The sequence below is a fragment of the Leptonychotes weddellii genome, chromosome 2 (assembly GCF_054177405.1).
Source record: "Leptonychotes weddellii isolate Sample4059 chromosome 2, ASM5417740v2, whole genome shotgun sequence".
Taxonomy (NCBI): Eukaryota; Metazoa; Chordata; class Mammalia; order Carnivora; family Phocidae; genus Leptonychotes; species Leptonychotes weddellii.
This window is the reverse complement of record NC_138370.1, coordinates 89,023,619-89,042,951: the sequence shown is the minus strand read 5'-3', so window position 1 is coordinate 89,042,951 and position 19,333 is coordinate 89,023,619. Positions and strand designations below refer to the sequence as shown.

The following is a 19,333-nucleotide window of genomic DNA, read 5'->3' as shown; positions in this document are numbered from 1 at the left end:
GAACCAAAAATTAACCCTGAAGTCCATCTAGGTCAGGAAAAACCCTCAAATGATGCCCTTTGCTCACCTCTCTGGATTCATTCCCACCTTCATATAATTCACAGCCTGAGTATTCCAGCTTGTGAATACAATCAAGACTTTTTTTTTCAACCAACGTTGTGACTTATTTTTAGCAACAGACTCGGTCTGGGCACCCAGAACACCAGGTTGCCCTTCACAGTTTGTGCAGTCTAATATTGAGTCAAGTTACCTGATCATCCTGCTTGGTGATCAGCCTAATACAGCATCACAGTGTTTCAATCATTATGCCGAGATTTATATTTCAATGAGTCAGGTGCATTGTCTTTTTCTACTCCTTTTGCCTTAAGTGATAAAACCTGGTTGTAGAAGAAACAGAGATGAAGAAGATACAGTTAGCAAAGAATCTGGATTTTGGACCCCTTAAAGGAGTCTAAGCCAGGACTTGGACTGTTTTCATTGCCTTGCTCTGTTTAAGATTCCATGGAGTTGGCCTTCACATTAGGAAAGTTGATTGTTTACAAATGTTTGAACATTTTCTCACTGACTCCATGGTTGGGTGTGCCTTTGGAATAACAAAAGATGAATAAGTTAAATAAATTAAATTTTATCCTCATTTTGAAGGATATATTGAAAATAAGTAATCAAAAATGGAAGTAGGAATATATACCTGGATTCCAGCTTGTGAAATTTTTTTTCTCCACAACACAAAGCCTTTCCAGAGGCCCTAAAATAGAGTGTGAGACTACAAATCTGGAAGGGAAGAGAGGATCACCTAATTCAACCTTCTCCCATTACTGATGAGGAAACCAAATCCCAGAGAAGTTATGTGACCTGTTCAACATCACACAATAGAAGCTATTCCAGGGTTGGGTCTCCTGATTCCTAGGAACTGATTCAACTCTACCATGCTGTCATATACTATGTAGTTTCTGTTTCACCAGAAAATGAGAAACATGCACAATAAACTTGGTAGAATTTATAAATTTAGTTTATTTTGAGTACCTAATAACAGAGATTTATGAAAAACAAGCAAAAACAATCTATTGGAACTCAAATACAAAATGAAAAACAACAGCTTAAAAAACCTTTCCATTGCATGGGATAGGCTAATCTTTTTATTTTCCAGTATCTTAGTTATCCTTACCAGTTCAGTATTTAGAAAACTAGAATACATCAAAGTTACTTAGAGTTGCCATTATTATTAAAGATAAAACTTTTATTATTTACATATGTTACATTTTGAAATAAACTTAGAAATTTGTTTAGATATTTAGAAATAAATATCTTTTGTCAGCTTTTTCTGCCATTATCACAATTTATAAGACACATATAAATTATAACCAAGAAACCAGAGCTACAGGTGAGATTCAATGTGAACTGGAGACCTGCCAGGAGTAAACCTCAGAACTCAATTAAATAAATGAGGTCAGAGATTGACACAGAGAGAAGAATTAAGTATTGTCATCACTACTCATGATAAGACAGCAGCAAATCACCTTGACTGAGGCACCACGAAAGTCTCTTGGGTATTAGAACCAAATCACAGAAATGATCATGTCAGGACAGCTCTGATGCATCAGATTTTATGCATCCACTCATAACACATGAATAATTGCATATTGAGAGTCGCGTTTTTACCTTTATAAGATGTTATTCAATTGTGAATTTCCCTCTAAGGGAACAATAATAACTTACACTTGAGATTATTTTTGGACACATTAGCGTTTTAACTTCCTATTTCAAAAACACAATCCAAGATTCTAATAGATAACCCATGCTCTTTGCTGCCAGTACATTCCTGTCTCCACAGGTTCACAGAATTTTTAGTCACCTAGGAGTAATCAGATCCAGCAGAGATTTTTGTTTGTTTTCTTTTGTTTTAAGAATAGACATAGAAAGTTCATTTATTTAGTACTGGTTTTATTCCACATCTGCAAGAAATCAAAGTTAGTATGGAAAGTATCTCCGGCATGGATAAGTTGTGAAATCAAAAGAACTGTATGTGTCAGGAGTGTTTACTTTTTGGATAAAGTCTCATGAGCAAAAACTGAAGATAGGGTAAGCATAATACGCATTAATAATAACAAGTAAAGTGCTCAATCAACAAAATATGAAAGGGGATTACTCTACAGAAATTAAACTCCATAGAATATGGAGTAAATAAAATGGTAAAGAATGCCAACATTATTAGCAAAAAATGCCAACATTATTAACAAACATTACCAAGAGTATCGAGCAATATGGTAGGTAACTATTTGTGAAGAATAACTAATAAAATAAATATCATTTCTTGCTGACAGAATTTCTGCTCCAAAACAAACACAATGATACAGATGTTGGCAAAGAAACATTTTTACTCCTATTGCCAAAGAAAAAATTCCTTTAAGCTAACCTTTATTTCCAAAATTTGTTGAGCTATTTTTAGGACTTTTCCTCCAAATGGAAATTTGATGAATATGAAGAAAAACAAATCAGAGGACAGAGTTTATGGAAAATGGAGGAAGGATAATAAAAACAGAAGACCGAATCAGAGAGAGTGAAGTTAAGATGGCGCCATAGAGGATCCGTCTATTCACTCTCTCTTCCACAAATATTTATTGAGCCTCTGTTAAGTGCCAGCTATTCTTCTAGGCACTGGGGTTAAGGCAGGGAACAAAACAAAATACTTTCCTTTGTGGGGGTTTATATTCCCATGCAAAGGTTGGCCAACATCTTCTGTAAAGTTCCAGATAATAAATATTTTAGGCTTTGTGGGCCTCACAGTCTCTGTCACAGCTACTCAACTCTGCCATTGAATGTGGGAAAGCTGTCACTGAAAGACATACAAGTGGCCATGGTTGTGTTCCAGTAAAATTTTTTTTTTAAGATTTTATTTATTTGACAGAGAGAGAGAGACAGCGAGAGAGGGAACACAAGCAGGGGGAGTGGGAGAGGGAGAAACAGGCTTCCCGCTGAGCAGGGAGCCCAATGCGGGGCTCAATCCCAGGACCCTGGGATCATGACCTGAGCCAAAGGCAGACGCTTAATGACTGAGCCACCCAAGCGCCCCCCAATAAAATTTTATTTATTAAAACAGATGGCAGGCTGATTTGGCCCTCAAGCCATAGTTTGCCAACCTCTATTCTAAGTGGAAGGAGTCAGATAAATGTATAATATCATTTCAGGTCATTATAAATGCCTTGAAGAAAAGTAGAACAGGCCAAGGGGATAGAAGGTAATGATGCAGAGGAGCTGCTATTTCAGATCGTTAGAAAAAGTCTTTCTGAGGACAACAAGGCAGAGACCCTGGATGAAGCGAGGCTGTCAGACAGGATGGGATCCAGTTCATGGGTGGAGGGCTTGATTCTAAATAGGAGTATGGACAAAGAATCTCTTATAACAGGAAAGAAGACAAAATATGACATTGCTGAAGCAGGAAGTTGGCATATATGGTTGGGGGGATATTGGTGTTTTCTCTGATCACGGATGGAAAGTGGTGAGTGGGGCCACACTTACCACACTTACCCTCCTCTTATTTCTGTTCTCTACTTGCTGAAGACAGTAAGTTCGGTAAGTATTGTGGGCAAATAAGAAATCTACAAAAGGACATTTTATAGCATTTTTAAAGGAGCAGAAGTTAGGGAGGAGGGTAAGTACATTCTAAGGATGACTAGTGGATGGTGCAACAGCTCTGAGAAATACCATATAACCTGGATGCAGGAGTCAGAGGGAACATGTATTCTGGTATGCAGTGAGGGTTACTACCTAAAGAAGGTAGGAAGTGATCAGACGAATTTTATTTTATTTTAAAGATTTATTCATTTATTTGAGATAGAGAGAGAGCATGAGAGGGGGGAGGGTCAGAGGGAGAAGCAGACTCCCTGCTGAGCCAGGAGCCCAATGCAGGAATCGATCCTGGGACTCTAGGATCATGACCTGAGCCGAAGGCAGTCATTTAACCAACTGAGCCACCCAGGCATCCACAATCAGAAACATTCTTAAAAGTTCAAATTTTATTTCATCAGCAATATTCTCATTCCATGGAGACCCTGCAGGGTTCTGTGAAAGGGGAAGTAAAATGTAATACTTAAGGAAAGTGAAACTGTCTATCGATGTCTGTTGTACCAAGAGAAACCAACCAAGAGGCCTGCCCGTCCAGCTCGGTTGGTGTCATCTCTGGCTTGCCCCACGAAAGATATCAAAGTATAAGTCAACGAAGCAAATTGTATGTAATCAAAGCTCATGAGAAAAATTGTGATAAAGACAACTGCTCTGCAGGAAATGACATGATAATATAGAATTGGGAACAGACAGAGAAAAATAAACTGGATGATTAAGAATGATATGGACTCTGAGAAACAAACTGAGGGTTCTAGAGGGGAGGGTGTGGGAGGATGGGTTAGCCTGGTGATGGGTATTAAAGAGGGCATGTACTGAATGGAGCACTGGGTGTTATACACAAACAACGAATCGTGGAACACTACATCGAAAACTAATGATGTAATGTATGGTGATTAACATAACATAATAAAATAAAATAAAATAAAAGAATGATCAGTACATATGCAGAACTCATTTCTAATCTCTAAAGCACTATGAATAAACTCTCATTTCATGATAAATGAATTATAGAAATCACTCATGCCCAGAAAAGTGATACCTGTGTGAGTCAGAGCTAACAGTGCCCTTCCTGAAACATTACATCATACCAGGTAGATACCCAGTGGGAGCAAACTATGGTTCAAAATAAGAGGGCAACAGGTCATGCTGTCTCATTCCTTCTGCCTACTTACAGCTTGACTCAAGACTGCCTGAAGTTCAAAACCTTTGTTCTCCAGGAACAATTGACCCTTCAGGCAAAGTCTGTCCAAAGAAATTAGCAACTGACAAGGAACCTTCACTTTTAGATTTGACATCTCATAATAAAACCCTGAGGTTTATATGCCAACCATATGAAATAAACCCTAATTCAAGTTGATGTCATTTCAGAGAGCAGCAGTGGTGGTCAGACCCAAGAACAAGCCCATTTGCCCTGCATGAAAAGCCCATGGGTTTGAAGGGAGATTGCCCATTGGTAAAAAGGCAGATTGGGTTGCCAGCGTCTAACACTTAAAGCCAGGAAGTTTCTTATTCTTTTTGGCTGACTCTGTTGTAATCGTAAGTCACTTAAGTTCCAAACACTCAACTTCCTTCCATCTAGAAACAATGATCTAATACTAAGAAATCCTAAAACTATGAGACAAGACAATTTCTTCTTTATTTCTTGTAGGGCTGGTGTCATGTTTGCAAGTTCCTTTAGTTTCTGTTATATATATATATAACTATATATATATATATAAAATTATAAATATATAAATAAATATATTTATAATTACCAGCAGCTAACAGTAGTAGGTGACTAAGAAAGAAAAAAAAAAAAGAAAATATCTATAAGGCAAAAGTAATTCATTCATTTTCAGAGTATTTCTACCACCATGTTACAAATATGTCCTCTAGAAATGTTCTTTTTGAGCTATTCCAACACAGGCACTGGAATAGTTAATTCAAGAGGTAAGGTTCAATGATGTCCACACAAACAGGTTTTCAAACTGTGGCTCTTTGTCTAGGTGGGAATAAGGGTGCCAGTGTCTGTTTTTGAATCATTACAGTATATTCATAAATTTATGTCCTAATCTGTTAGCTTAATTAAAGAACTGTCACCAAATATAACAAAAGTTTGGAGCTCTAGTTCAGGAAGAATGCCTTACTAAGATGCAGATTAGTGATGAGGAAGAATTAGGCCTCCAGGCAGGTCTCTTTTCCATAATATTTCAGAATGTAAATTTTTAAATTTGTTTTATTGTTATTTTTAATAAGCCCCCCAAAAAGGAAAGAGTATAACGTAGGGGTGAAGTATGTAGCCCTGGTTGTTTACTAGCTGCAGGTGAGGGGAAGCTACTTAATTGTGTAGTCCCAGACTTCACATTTGCAAAATGGGGATAGTTATGCCTAATCCGTGCATACTGCCGTGAAGTTTAAACAAGGAAAATGCATATATAAAAATTACATATACACATATATGTATAATATAAATATATGTAGCAATTAATGCAGTATCTGAGGCATAATTAAACTTGGTTTTTATAAGTGAAGAAAGTGGACCCATGTAATGTAGTAGTTGAGAGTAATTTTATTGTTGACTTTTCAGCTACCCAGAGCCTTAACAAATTCTTTAGGTAAAGAAGTGATTTCTTAAATTCTTCAAAAGCATCCACCAAATTTAGAGTAGGTATCACACCTAGTGTTTTTCTTCTCTTTGGGGAAAAACATAAATTCTATGCCAAATTCTATAGCTTATGTATGTATTATTTCAAATCCCCAAAATGTTAAAATTTCCAGTTATTCTGGAGAGATTATTTGTGTATCAGACATCAAAATGTTGATCATTGTCTGGCAAATCATATCTTGGAATGTAGGAGTGTAGCAAAGTAGAACTGCTATAGAAAAATGGGAATTAAAAAAATAGAGAGACTAATCCTTACCTTCTTTAACCTCAGAGTCTAAACAATCAAGCCTTGTAATTACATGGCACGTTATACTTTGTACAGTAAAAATAAGACCAAAGGCACTTGTAACAAACACAGTTTTCTGCGAGCCAATGGCACGCCTCCCTGCTCATCTCATTTCCTAAGCCAGGACTTGAGAAATCAGGTGACTTGGCAATGAAAAAGAAATTACATAGATATTCATGGAAAGCCCATAAACCAGGATGATGAGTAACTTGCAAACTCAAGCAAGGGTCTGCTTCCCTTTTATTGTTTTTGCCTCTGGCTTCTATTGCCTTTTATTGCCTCTACTCATGGCAGTAGAAGCTGTGAGCGTGGTAAGGAAAAAAGAGACAGCTAAAGCTGACTTGGCACTGAATCCTGTCACACAGCATTGCAGGTCAGTGAGAACACAAGCAGAATTTGACTTGACCTTCTAAAACTCTTCACTGTAATCTTGGTCACTCTCTTAATTGAATTATGGATCTCAGGTTGGTTTTGTCTTTCATATTCTTTGAATTTTTTATTGAACCGGTATTTGTTATTGTTACTGTTGTCGTTGCTATTATGCCAATTAGTTCAATGAAAATGGCCCTATGCAAATGGCCAAGAACAAATAAGCAGAGCTGTTTTCTTGTCATAAATGATATATCCTATGAATATATTAATTTATGACTATAGAGAGCATGATGTAGTCCTTTTAAATGAATTTCTTCACCTCTAAGTTGAATTGAACTTAAAAAGACTTACCAATCACGGAGAGTTATTATGAAAAATATAAGAACTATGAGGCTTGAAAAAAATCATTAATTGAGTGTCCTACTTCTATGCCAAAAAAACCTTATAATTTGTTAAGGATACAGTCTATATTAATTATATAATGCATGCATTATATGTATATAAAAGCACATGCTTTTTTAGTGTAAATCGGTATTTGTTATTTGAGAATACGAATCTGGGTCAAGGATTCCATGACATCCAAATAGCCAAGATTTTCCACTTTTTGGCTTTTATTATTGAAAGAGGGAAAATGGGATCAGAGACCTAACAGCAAAGAGTTCCAGGCAGTTCTAAATGTGCAAAATCTGAACAGCTTACTTCAGCCCAGGACTTAGCTTCTCCTGAGTCCACCTGGCTGTTTAGCTTTTCTTACCAGAAATACCACTCTGGAGTGTTCAGGAAGCATAAATCGTAAGAGCCAAGAGAGAAAACCAGAAACTTGCACCTGGCACAACTTCTCTAGTCTTGTCAGTATAAATGAATGTTAATTCCAGAAGGATCTAAGGCCCCAGAACAGAGGCATGATAGATATTGTAGTTTGGTAGAAATAGTGTGGAGACGGGAGAAAGAAAATCTTTTGAATTCTGGTTCTGCCTCTTCATAGTTGTGTGAGTCAGGACCACTGTGGGAAGCTGCAAAAACCCAACTAGAATTAGCTTAGTCAAAGGAAAAGGAGGTATTTATTGGGTCAGGAAACCAGACAGGCAGCAGGTTAAAAAACACAGTTGTCAGGGCGCCTGGGTGGCTCAGTTGGTTAAGCGACTGCCTTCGGCTCGGGTCATGATCCTGGAGTCCCGGGATCGAGTCCCGCATCGGGCTCCCTGCTCGGCGGGGAGTCTGCTTCTCCCTCTGACCCTCCCCCCTCTCATGCTCTCTGTCTCATTCTCTCTCTCAAATAAATAAATAAAATCTTTAAAAAAAAAAAAAACAAAAAAAACACAGTTGTCATGAGGGAATCAGGGTCATGAGTGCTGCCAGGTCAGCTTTCTTCTCTTGGACCAGCACTCTCCATGTGCCTACCATGACAACTTTCAGTGGCTTCTTCTGGCTCCCATAAGAACAGCTTCCCAGCCAGAAAAGAAGAATCTCTCTCCACATCTCCTCCCTCACTTTCCTCCATCCCTCTCTTCGTCTAGGTTAAAAAAATGTGAGGAAAGATTCTAATTGTCTAGGCTCCCTTCATGTATTCATGAGATGGGTCAGGAGGGTTATTATTACCAGTTTAGGTCAAATGACCACTCCAAGGTCAGTTAGTGTTGCTCAGCAGACTGAGGTCACAAGATGAGGCAGCTCCCAGGCAGAACACACATTGGAGGTAAGGGTAGAGAAGCACTTTTCCACAAGAAGGAGGCTAGCACAGACACCATCCCTGCGAGTGAGGCAGCCCATGTGACCTGACTCTACCCTAGTAACTCCTGGGTCTTAGGCCAAGCTCTTTAACCTCCTCACTTTCCCAAAGTATAAAATGGGTAAAATTATAATACTTAACTCACAGAATTATTGTGAGGAATAATTAAACTAATTTATGATTAAAAAAATCTTTAAAAACATAAAATAACTTACAAATAAATACATTTTCAGTTTTTTCCTCAGAACTAGTAGATTTCTGGAATCTGGTACAAACGAACAAAGGACTGTCTTTCCCTCAGCCCCATTTTATGCATCAGATTCCTTGGAAAATATTCTAATAACTATCAGGTGATTTGTAGCATGAACACCACATCTAATATAAAAAAGACACATTAGCAAGAATTCGGTCCAATAATTTAAAACATAAGCCCGAAGGAGCAAAAATTTATTTTATTTCATCGGAAAAATACAGTTGGTTTGCTCTATAACCTAACACCTAATTATGGATTAATACAAAGAAATGTGTTTCCCTGTAAATGTAGCCAAAAATGTATCTTGAATAAGAAAATAAATTTCCTTAGTACTCTTTGCTCCAACCAAGCATTCTGATTCCTTTTTTTGGTACTGATTAATATCACATGAGAGACAATACAAATTTCATGCTGCCTAAAAGGAAACTGAGGTAGGAATATTTAACAGCTCCCCTGCAATAGTTAGTAACATTACTCAAGTAATGACACCAAACGTAAAATCCTTGTCTTCCATCCCAAATTCAGGACTTTCACCATCCTTCAATCCACTGTCCTTGATTTAGTGCAATTTGACTTTGGAATGTATATATATGGTACTTGGTAAATTATGTAAGGTGGGGAGGTGGCTCACAATGTGCATGAGGCTTCCCTGGACTAGAAGGTTTTGTTGGATTTTCCTGGCAACAACTTTTCTCTGGTGGGGAAGGTAAAGGAATTTAGGGAAAGAGGTGAATTTCTCTGTGTCAGTCCTGCCTACCTGAGCCCATGTGGACACATCCTTACAAAAAATAAAATGATTTTGCCCCATCTTTGACATGCTATAATCTCACTCCCTCTGGGATTATGTCTCTGACCTCTCAAGACTAGATCAGATGGCCATCCTTTGGGTCCTAGAGAACACTGTGCTTGTTTCTTGTATCTAGTATATCTCTTTCGGTCTCAAAACGCCAAAAAATATGAATCAAACCAGCTTATACAAGAAAAGACCATTTTCTTCAGCAATGTATATATCTTCAGTGGCTAGTAAAGAATGTGGCATTTATTCATTCAAATATTTATTAAGCATCCACAACATGCTAGGCTTTATTCTAGGAAGTGTGGAGCTAATGCTTGAAACATTAATGAGTCCCATCTGCAGTTGGGACTAAGGATCAATCCTGCACCATAAACCTGGGCCCTTCTGTGCCCATCAAGATACAATCGTTTCCCTTAACTATCACAGTTTTTGTCCAGCCATTTTAACTGGGCTTCTCCTTAGTTTTCTACAGGTTTCCCAAGTTCCTTGCCATGGCTAGAACTCTGCCCTGCACTCTAGTCCACTCAGGAGAAATGAGCCCCTGTTTATTTCCAGCACGACTTTATGAGCTCTCTGAATCATGATGCACCTGTCCCTTTAACTTCAAAAACAGCCACTGCCCATTCTTTACAGTGGCTATTTCAACTTCTATTATTCTTAAACCTCCTAGGTTACCACTGCTACCTCTCTTTCTCCCAACAGATGATCTCACCTCTTATCTCAGAGTAAATAGGAGACATTTGATACAAACATCTGGAAATTTATATCTGCACATCTTCAAAATTATCTGCACCTTTGCCCATTGTTTCCTTCTTTCCTGCTTTCAACAGGGAAAAACCTCCCCTCTCCTGGAAAAAAACCAAACTCCTCAAGTTAGGGTCTGGTTCTCATTCTTGCCTTGTGTCTCTTTGACTTTGAAGCACAACTTTCATTCGAATGTGTAAGTTCCCTTATAAATCAGACCTAATAACTTTTCCATACAGAGCCTAAAAATCCTCTAAAGTAGCTGAAAAGGTAGCAAAGCAATGTTCTCAATAGGAATTTTAATAAGCTAGATGTTTTTACCCTCAGCACTCTTGACATTTTGGATGGGATAACTGGGTGGGGGTGTCCTCTGGATTAGAGGATGATCAGCCACAGCTCTGGCCTCTATTCACTAAACGCCAGTAGCACCTCAAGTCCTGACAGTTAAATGTCTCCAGACATTGTCAAATGCCCCCTGGGGGACAAAATTACTCATTTGAAAACTAGTATTATATACAATCAGAAAACTAAATGTAGGATTTGAAAGCAAGATAAGAGTTTTCTGTTTCTGGATTCAGATTCAATCTGAGTCATGTTTCAGTTTGAACACCATTAATGACAAAACTTTCAGGGTTAAAATATATTGCAGAGCTGACCCTTGAGCAACACAGGTTTGGACTGTGCAAGTCCACTTACATGCAGATTTTTTACAGTACAGTGGTATAAATGTATTTTCTTTTCCTTATGATTTTCTTAATAACACTTTCTTTTCTGTAGCTTACTTTATTTTAAGAATACAACATACAATGCATATAACATACAAAATATGTATTGACTGTGTTATTGGTAAGGCTTCTGATCAACAGTAGGCTATTAACAGTTAAGCTCTGGGGTAGTCAAAAATTATACAGAGATTTTCAACAGCATGGGGGTTGGTGCCCCTAACTCCCATGTTATTCAAAGGTCAACTGTATAGTGATATTGTGGTAAAGAATTAAATAATTCAAAATTCAGCTAGGGTTCCAAGATAAAGTTATGAAGGACAATGAAATAACAAGAATAGAATGATCTAAAAAATAATAAAATAAAGGAGAAAGATCTTCATTTTGAAAGATGTATAATAATGAAGAATTTGATCTTCTGTTTGTTCTTTCTGTAGGAAGCTTTGTTGAATGAAAAGGAAAGCTGCAAAAACCTTTGAAGTGGCTCAGTATTCACAAAATCCTCCTTGAGAATGCCTGTAAATGCCTCCAAAGAAGCCTTTCTGAATTGCATAGTTATAATAAAAACTATTATTTCCTCTTCTGATTTGTAGAAAATAAGGCATAGATTAAGAAGATAAGAATTCTTCCAAACAGTATAATGAAATAATATACAATTACTGTAATTTAAAATGTTTCATTACTTAGTTGCCCTATTTAATTCACGTACATATACTGGTACTTGCTGTGCACACGAATCAATAGGTTAAATATATTCATAGTCAGAATAAAAAAATCAGAAGGGATAAACTGTACTAATCTATGATACAATCACAATGAATTATTTCAAAACTGTTCTCCGTGAATAATAACATCGAGAGATTGGTTTTTAGAATGGCCTTAAATAAGATCAAGTAAAATTTTTGAATCTTCTCATATTTCGAAACTATTCTCAGTGAATAATAACATCGAGAGGTTGGTTTTTAGAATGGCCTTAAATAAGATCAAATAAAATTTTTGATTCTTCTCAGAAACTTTAAATTTATTTAAGAAAAAATATTTAAAAGAGCAACAGGCAATGAAAATAGTCTAATTTCCAAAATACTCATTTTGAAAAACTCATTTCTAAAACTGGATTTGTAAGACTGAATCTTGTAGCTCTGAGAGATAGATAGATAAATGAATAAAATGATTTAGCTGCTCTTCACTTGAAATTTAGATTTGGTATTAAATACTGTACCAATAGTAAATGTTTACCCTACTTTGCACTTTTCTGTGATTCAGCAAAACACCCATTTCAAAAAATGTCACATTTTACCCCATGCTTCCTCTACCCTGCAAAGGCGTCATGGGATTACTGTTTATGAAAGTAGGAAGATGGTTTGAAGGGAAAAACACTGGAGAAATCTAAATTCTTGTCCCAACTTTACTATTTGCCATGCAACCTTGGGTAAGTCATTTAATCTTGTTGAACCTCATTTTCTCATTTGAAAATGGGGACAAAAGTATTGTTCTCTGCTTTACCCATATGATTGTTGTGAATATCAAATGACATGTAAAATACTTTTAAAAATTGTAATGATTTTGTACACCCTTTAGTAAAGATATGTAATGAGGCACCTATGATATTTTTATATATATTTTCAAAGTCTTTGAAAATATACTTATAACTCAAGAAAATACATCTATAACCCTTACCATGATTTTTCATCAATTCTTTTTAAGTAACTAATATACACTAGAGCATCAGGATTAAGCTCATAAAGTTTTGAGTCAAACTGTCACTTACTAGGACAAATTGCTTAATCTATTTCTCAATTTCTTAGTCCATAAAATGGTATATAACAATAGTATCTACCTCACCTTCAGAGCTGTTGTGCACATCATATTCATTCAAATATGCAAAGTACCTAGAACAATGACTCTTATACAATAGACACAAATACTAGTTCTCCTAAGAATAAGAATCTGAAAAGATATGTGAATCAGCTGGCAATTTTATCATTCCAGAGGTAGGTATTTAAATAATCAGACCAGGGACACCTGGGTGGCTCAGTCAGTTAAGGATCTGCCTTTGGCTCAGGTCATAATCCCAAGGTCCTGGGATTGAGTAGGGAGCCTGCTTCTCCCTCTGCCTGCCGTTCCCCCTGCTTGTGCTCTCTGTCTCTGACACATAAAATCTTTTTAAAAGGTAAATAAATAAATAAATAAATAAATAAATAAATAAATAAATAATCAAGCCATATGATTCATTTATTCTTTCAGGAAAAAAAAAAACTCCTAAAAATTTATCCACCTGTCTCTCTTAAAATCCACTCATCCCTTCCATCTAAGAAGACAAGATCAAGAAAACCTTGAAAGCCTAACTGCTCATTTCTTTGCATTTTTTCTTAAGAAACAAAAAGATATAACCAATATGACTCATAGCAGTTGAGAGTTTATGGAAACAACGTCATATTCCAGGCTTCCACTTCCCTTTGGTGGCTCACTTTTGGGTCTGCAATACTTCACCATAAGAAAAAGGAAGCGATGATGGACTTAAATGAGAAGGAGGACAAAATAATCTACCATGCCCAGAAGACAGCAAGAAAGCCTCATGGTCATGATGGACACAAGAGAGCCCTGTCTTGAGAAACAACTACAAGTTTGTTCTTTGTCTTATCATCTTCTATTTCTGAACAACTGCAAACTGAATTTCAAAAACTTGACTGGATGGCAGTCTCAAAACCATCCCCTTCAACTGCATATAATCAATCATCAAATCTTACTGATTTTTTACCTCTTTATCTCTTTCATGAGGTCTATATTCATATATAATCTGCCTACTAAAATTTTCCAGTTGGATATCCCACATGTACCTTAAACTCAGCCTAATTTCCCACCAATCTCTTAATCATATATTTCCTATTATGGTGAATAACACCATTATCCCCTCATCTGAGGGAAAAAAAAGTGATTTGATAGACCTCATAAGTTCTTTCTGCTCCTTTGACCATCTACCCACAAACCACATGTGTCATGCGCATGCGCACATGTACACCCCCCCACACACACACACTGTCCAACCAATCAAATCACTACTGCCTGTTAATTATCACCTAAACTATCACAGGTGTTTCTTTACTGATTTTCCTGCCTGCCTCTAATTTCATCCCAGGGTCCATGTCACCTTAACCTAACTTCTATACTGCTGCCAGAATGGCTTTCATGGGATGAACATTTGCATGTCTTTTTTCTGCTTGCATTTTCATAATGCGGTATAAGATCAATTCTCAACACTTCTGCAAAAAATACAAGACTCTTCAGAGTCTGACACCTGCCTCTTCACTCAGATTAATCTTCCAATGCTATTCCCCTTATCTGGAGTATCTCTTCTCTCTGTAAGAAGATCTCACAGATCTTACAAGCTTCACTTGAAATGCTGCCTCCTTCATGAAGATTCTCTGTCTCTTGATGGCACACTTAGATGCTAGTGCTCACATGATTTCAGTAATTTGTCAACATCTCTCTATCATAACAATTACCTTAGAGCTATTAGTTGTTTGTTCACACATCTATCTTCTCACTACTATTCTGGGAGGCAAACCAATATATACATTTTTAAATTATAACACTTAAACAATGTGAAGCATTCTCATTGTAGACGCCTTAGAAAATCCAATAATGGGGGCACCTGGGTGGCTCAGCTGTTAAGCAGCTGCCTTTGGCTCAGGTCATGATCCCAGGGTCCTGGGATCGAGCCCCGCATCGGGCTCCCAGCTCAGCGGGAAGCCTGCTTCTCCCTCTCCCACTCCCCCTGCTTGTGTTCCCTCTCTCGCTGTGTCTCTCTCTGTCAAATAAATAAATAAAATCTTTAAACAACAACAACAACACATGTTCATTTGGGTGCCTGGGTGGCTCAGATGGTTAAGCGTCTGCCTTCGGCTCAGGTCATGATCCCAGGGTCCTGGGATCGAGTCCCGCATCGGGCTCCCTGCTTCTTGGGAGCCTGCTTCTCTCTCTCTCTCTCTCTGTCTCTCATGAATAAGTAAATAAAAATCTAAAAAAAAAAAAAAAAAAAGATTTAAAAAAAAATCGAATGTTTAATGAAAACGTAAAATTATTTATATTTCTTCTACAAAGAAAATACCATTATTTTAAAAATAGCTCTTCTATTCATATACATATACACACACATTCACATGCACACACCTACACTACCTATTTTTTATTTGTCTTAGAACATTTATAGTTTGGTTTGTTTGTTTGTTTGTTTTTCTAGCAGCTAGCACAGGGCCTACCACATAAATAGTCAACAAATATTTACTGAATAAATGAATAATCTCAAATCTATGCCCCATTTTTCTGTGTCCTTACCTCCTGCCTTATAATCATTTGTCTGAACTACTCTAATAATCTGTAATTGGTCTCATTGCCACCAACTTCTTTTCCTTTGGATTCACCCTCCATATTGCTGCCATGATTATATTATCAAATGAAAATCTTGCTACATTATTGTCATGTTTATGAATCTTTTGGTGACTTTTATTGCCTATGAAATAACATGCAATTCCTTATCATTCAAGACTTTTCACAATTTAGTCCTAATATACTTTCCTGACCCATCTTCTGTCATTTCTACCTCTTATATCAGGGATCAGTCTTTTATCTTATATCTTATCTTATTTCTATCTCATATATTGGGGATCATTCACAGTTCTCAAAGATATGCCATGGGGTTTCACTCTTGACTCATGCCACTCCTTCTGACCAAAATATCCTGCCCCAGTGTTCCTCATAAGGCAAATATTTGATATAGCCTTCAAGAACAAATATATATATACACATATATATATCTTCTACAAAGTCTTTTTAAACATTTCCTCCATTTTTCAGCCAAGTGATTCATTCTTTCAGCTGTTTCCAGAGAAGTCATCCCAAAAGCTAAAACTAATGTTTTGTAAAACTGCCTTCTCTGACCCCCACTAATGGAGGCTCAGATTTCGTAGGAGTGGAGTGGAGACAGGAATCTGTTGTTTTAAAAACATGCTACATCCCAACATAAACAATGCCAGACTGAATGCAGTTCAGTTTCAGGCCAGACTGAACTCTGGGTTGCTGAGTGCTAAACATTCTTCTTAAAGCATGACTCGGGATCATGCTGGAAACAGCCAGAAGTAGAGCATGTTGGGACCCATGCTTTCAGGTATCAATAAAACCAATCATTGTTTTTCATAGGTTTTATGCATATGAGTCTTTGGGAAGTGAAATCAGCTTCTGTTATTTCAAGCTGTTCAAAATACCAGGGAAATGGAGGGATTGAAAACAAAAAGTAAAACAAAGGCATAAACTATTTAAATATAGACCAAAAGGAAGAAAGAAAAGGACATGAAGTCATGTAAGCTGTCTCTATAATACTGTACTCACGGGGGAAATAAGTGAAGAGGAGAAGAAGCACAATGAAACTAGTTATAAAAAAATATGATTTGTGTCCAAGGAGCCATCAAGGGTCTTGGCTTGTTCAAATCAAATCAGCAGAACTATTATCCTAGATTGGCATTACTGGCTCTGAACAAGTCACTTAGCCCAAAATTCTTGGGATTTTCCTCATGAAAAAAATTTGCAACTCCTTTTGAAGATTTCAGTTCAAAGCAACTCTATATAAAACCCACCCTCCCTTCTCTTGCGTACAGTATGTTCATTCACTGAACAAGTGCCCAGAGAAGAAAAATGCATTAATAATCACTTCTAAAGTTAACTTTAGAATCAAGAGTTTTAGAGACAGAAAGACTGTTAGAAGATTTTCTAGACCATATTTTTTAACCTTTTCCTCAACAAAGTGCACACAGAAAATGCTATTTGTGTGGCACACTGGGATAAAGAGATGAGACTGTCGGAGACTACAGATGACCGGCAATGGGGTTCCTGCTGCCAGTGGGTGGGTGTCAAAGAGCTCAGTATCTCCCAGAACCTCTGTAACCCATACCGCTCGAGAAGAGATCCTAGATAAACCAGTGCCTCTTAGAGAGGAGACAACTCAAAACCCAAAAGTTGGATTGACACCAGAGAGGCTAACAAAGTCACTTAGTGGGAGGGCAAGCACTGTGTTTTCACATGCCTCATATGAACTGTAGTTCCAATCTACATGCCATTCAGAATTCACCAATTCTGATCATTGGTGGAGGAGTCATTTCAAGGGACCCACAATTCACCAAGGCACCCCGCATTGGCAATAGATTGCAGAAATTATGATCTCTCCCACAAATATCTGTACTGATTTCAACTGTATTTAAATGCTACTTAAAAAAATAACAAAGACATTCATTCAGAATTCTCTTAATTCACTGAAAAAATGCTAGGTAAAATCCTAAAAGCACTTTGTATATAATGTATAAATGTATATATACATATTATACTTCGTATATATATATACTTTGTATACAATAAATGGAGGAGGCTTCCAGGAATTAAGCAGGAGTATGAGTTTAAGGAAGTAAGTGAGAAGCAGTTGGGTGCCCTGGGAGAATCTATATATCCAGGATGCCTAGAACTTTCATCTTCCCAGAGCAGAAAACTCCATTAGTGACCCTCCAGCATGAAAGCCATGCTCAGGAAAAGCCAGGTATGCAGGAAAAGAGTTCACTGGAAATAACTGAATAAACAACCCTTCACAGAGGCAAGCAGCAAAGAAAATTGTCTAAAAGAGATTTATTTATTTTTTTTAAGATTTTATTTTATTTATTTGACAGAGAGAGAGAGACAGACAGCTAGAGAGGGAACACAAGCAGGGGGAGTGGGAGAGGGAGAAGCAGGCTCCTGGCTGAGCAGGGAGCCCGATGCGGGGCTCGATCCCAGGACCCTGGGATCATGACCTGAGCCGAAGGCAGACGCTTAACGGCTGAGCCACCCAGGCGCCCCTAAAAGAGATTTAAATACAGGGCCAAAGCTCTCCTGAGAATTTGTAGCCCCTGGAAGTTTTAGCCATGCATTTAGGATCAAAATTTACACTGTTTACATGATATGGAAAACTGTAAGCTAAAAATTTTCATTTCTGGACCCATTTAAACTAGACCCAGGTCTGTAATGTCCTCATACGGGTGCCAGAAAGAAACACAGATTCTCCCTGGAGGAATGAATTAGAGTCCAAAAGATTGTGTTTTATTGTGAAGAAAAGTTTGCAATAAAAGAAAAATCACAAAACACATGAGAAAAAACTAATCCACCACAAACATTGTTATAGAAACTATAAACAATAGGAACTTGAATACTGGAAATGTACAAATACAGAGAATATATTAGAAAATATATTTATATGTTTAAAGAAGTTTTAAAAGGGGAAGAGGGAAGGTAAAAACCTCACTAATATGCAAGAGATTAGGTAGATTTGGGAAAAGAGATCTAGAAATAAGAGTATAATAATTAAAAGTAAATATTCAATGTAGGGATTAAAAGCAGCAGATAGATACCATGGTGAATACAATTAATAACATGGAAAATTCTTATGCAAAAGAGAAATTACACAGAATACAGCAATAGAGATAAAAAGATGGGAAATACTTTTAAAAAGAGTTGGATTTCCCTGATGCCGAGCGATGTTGAGAACTTTTTCATGTGTCTGTTGGCCATTTGGATGTCTTCTTTGGAACCACCTCACACCAGTCAGAATGACTAACATAAACAATTCAGGAAACGACAGATGTTGGCGAGGATGCAGAGAAAGGGGAACTCTCCTACACTGTTGGTGGGAATGCAAGCTGGTGCAGCCACTCTGGAAAACAGTATGGAAGGTCCTCAAAAAGTTGAAAATAGAGCTACCGTACAACCCAGCAATTGCACTACTGGGTATTTATCCCAAAGATACAAATGTAGTGATCCGAAGGAGTACATGCAACCCAATGTTTATAGCAGCAATGTCCACAATAGCCAAACTATGGAAAGAGCCAAGATGTCCATCAACAGATGAATGGATAAAGAAGATGTGGTATATATATACAATGGAATATTATGCAGCCATAAAAAACCCCGAAATCTTGCCATTTCCAACGCCATAGATGGAACTAGAGGGTATTATGCTAAACGAAATAAGTCAATCAGAGAAAGACATGTATCATATGATCTCACTGATATGAGGAATTCTTAATCTCAGGAAACAAACTGAGGGTTGCTTGAGTGATGGGGTGGTGGGAGGGATGGGGTGGCTGAGTGATA

The 19,333-nt window shown here is 37.3% G+C and overlaps 2 long non-coding RNA genes across 2 annotated transcripts in view; one reads left to right on the top strand and one right to left on the bottom strand.

Annotated features, from left to right (window-relative positions):
* The window catches only part of LOC115943400 (uncharacterized), a 438,133-nt gene that overhangs the window by 383,065 nt on the left and 35,735 nt on the right, over positions 1–19,333 (bottom strand). The gene's annotated exons all lie outside the window — the stretch shown is intronic.
* LOC115943401 (uncharacterized) lies at positions 6,743–11,750 on the top strand. Its single transcript, XR_004077975.1, has 2 exons — positions 6,743–7,015; positions 11,605–11,750. It is a non-coding gene; the product is annotated as an uncharacterized LOC115943401 (long non-coding RNA).